The 2,860-nt window shown below is 44.0% G+C and overlaps 1 pseudogene across 1 annotated transcript; it reads left to right on the top strand.

Annotated features, from left to right (window-relative positions):
- The first annotated feature begins 1,055 nt into the window (after positions 1-1,055).
- LOC116525230 lies at positions 1,056-2,344 on the top strand (annotated as a pseudogene). Its single transcript, XR_004257629.1, has one exon. The product of XR_004257629.1 is annotated as a 60S ribosomal protein L3 pseudogene (transcript).
- The last annotated feature ends 516 nt before the right edge of the window (positions 2,345-2,860 follow it).

Raw genomic sequence — 2,860 nt, forward strand, 5'->3', positions numbered from 1 at the left:
GTTTTCACCCCAAAAACATATGTGAGATTATGTGTATGTTAAATAGTTTGATATAGTCATTCCACAATGCATACCTATATCAAAACATTATATTGAACACTATAAATACATGAAAGTTTTACTTGTCAACTACAAAGAAAGAAACCCCTAATATAAATTGTTACCAAGGGTGGTAGATGGAGCCAGAAAAAGAAAAATGGAAATATGTCTTCTTTGACAGTAATGTTTTGATTTTTAAACCTTGCAAATGTTTTAAACATAAAAAAGAGAGCTCGGTGGGCATGGTGCCTCACGCCTGTAATCCCAGCACTTTGGGGAGGCAGGCGAATCAGGAGGTCAGGAGTTCGACCCCAGCCTGGCCAACATGGTGAAAACCCATCCCTACTAAAAATACAAAAAAATTAGCAGGGTGTAGTGGCGGGGCACCTGTAATTCCAGGTACTCAGGAGGCAGAGACAGGAGAATCACTTGAACCCAGCAGGCAGAGGTTGCAGTGAGCTGAGATTGTACCACAGCACTCCAGCTCAGGCAACAGAGTGAGACCCCACCTCAAAACAAAACAAAACAAAACTAAACAAAAAATTTTAAAATCACACTAAAAGTTGTAAATTAAATAAATCAAACTGAACAAAAGGAAAATAATTATTTCAAATGATTTGGTGCATATTATTCTATATAAACTTAGTGTGGTATGTTCTAAATATAAAAAGAACTGTGAAGATACCTTAAACTTCACTCTGTAGTTTTACTATTAGTAGAAATGTTGGTATTTTGAGTTTGAAACTATTTCAATTATACAAATACATAAATATGTTTATATTAGGAATGAAAATTATCCATTAACAAATAAAAATATAAAATTAAAGATATTTTTAAGTTGTATTATTAAATTTGAAAGAGAACCATCCACATGAATTCATGATTATTTAATGTCTTGCATGTATCTACTGTAAGTGTCAAGAAGAAATTACAACCTATTATAAATAAGGACATATAGCACCCAGATCTTGGCTTCTAAATAGGTTTCCCCATAAATAAACAAATAAATACTCTCTACCGGCTGGATTTGACGGCGTCATGTCTCACAGGAAGTTCTCCGCTCCCAGACATGGGTCCCTCGGCTTCCTCTCTCGGAAGCGCAGCAGCAGGCATCCTGGGAAGGTGAAGAGCTTCCCCAAGGATGACCCTTCCAAGCCGGTCCACCTGACAGCCTTCCTGGGATACAAGGCTGGCATGACCCATATCGTGCAGGAGGTCGATAGGCCAGGATCCAAGGTGAAAAAGAAGGAGGTGGTGGAGGCTGTGACCACTGTGGAGACGCCACCCATGGTGGTTGTGGGCATTGTGGGCTACATGGAAACCCCCCGAGGCCTCCGGACCTTCAAGACTGTCTTCGCCGAGCACATCAGCAATGAGTGCAAAAGGCGTTTCTATAAGAACTGGCATAAATCTAAGAAGAAGGCCTTCACCAAGTACTGCAAGAAATGGCAGGATGAGGATGGCAAGAAGCAGCTGGAGAAGGACTTCAGCAGCATGAAGAAATACTGCCAAGTCATCCGCGCCATTGCCCACACCCAGATGCGCCTGCTTCCTCTGCGCCAGAAAAAGGCCCACCTGACGGAGATCCAGGTGAATGGAGGCAGTGTGCCCGAGAAGCTGGACTGGGCCCGTGAGAGGCTGGAGCAGCAGGTACCTGTGAACCAAGTGTTTGGGCAGGACCAGAGGATTGACGTCATCGGGGTGACCAAGGGCAAAGGCTACAAAGGGGTCACCAGTCATTGGCACACCAAGAAGCTGCCCCGCAAGACCCACCGAGGCCTGCGCAAGGTGACCTGTATTGGGGCATGGCATCCTGCCCATATGGCCTTCTCTGTGGCACGTGCTGGGCAGAAAGGATACCATCACTGCACTGAGATCAACAAGAAGATCTATAAGACCGGCCATGGCTACCTTGTCAAGGACGGCAAGCTGATCAAGAACAATGCCTCCACCGACTATGACCTGTCTGACAAGAGCATCAACCCTCTGGGTGGCTTTGTCCACTATGGTGAAGTGACCAATGACTGTCATGCTGAAAGGCTGTGTTGTGGGAACCAAGAAGCGGGTGCTCATCCTCCACAAGTCCTCGCTGGTGCAGACCAAGCAGCGGGCTCTGGAGAAGGTTGACCTTAAATTCATTGACACCACCTCCAAGTTTGGCCATGGCCGGTTCCAGACCATGGAGGAGAAGAAAGCATTCATGGGACCACTCAAGAATGACTGAATTGCAAAGGAAGAAGGAGCTTAATGCCAGGAACAGATTTTGCAGCTGGTGGGGTCTCAATGAAAGTTATTTTCCACTGAATAAATAAATAAATAAATAAATAAATAAATAAATAAATCTACACCAAAAACAATGTTCCATAGAGAAAAGACTGACTCTTAAGTTTGAGGAAGAAAATGATAAGATAAATCTTAAATTCATTTTTAAGCAAAGAAAAAATTTAAACACTGATGGATCATGTCAAAAGAGTCCAAGGCAAGCCTGTGCAATGTGGCAAAACCCTGTCTCTATAAAATGATACAAAAATTAGCCAGGCATAGTGGAGCACCCCTATAGTCCCAGGTATATGGGAGGCTGAAGTGGGAGGACCCCTTGAGCCTGGGTGGTGGGGCGGGGGAGCAGGGGACTTCCAGTGAGCCAAGATTGCACCACTGCACTTTAGCCTGGCTGAAAGAGTGAGACCCTGGCTCAACACACACACACACACACACACACACACACACACACACACATAGACTGAAGAAGTGCCTTATGGTCAAATCTGAGAAAATTTGATCATCTAAAAGCATGCTAACTATATATGATTACAGCATATTG

This window comes from Sapajus apella, unplaced genomic scaffold (assembly GCF_009761245.1).
Source record: "Sapajus apella isolate SASKATOON/1434 unplaced genomic scaffold, GSC_monkey_1.0 scaffold47, whole genome shotgun sequence".
NCBI classification, from domain to species: domain Eukaryota; kingdom Metazoa; phylum Chordata; class Mammalia; order Primates; family Cebidae; genus Sapajus; species Sapajus apella.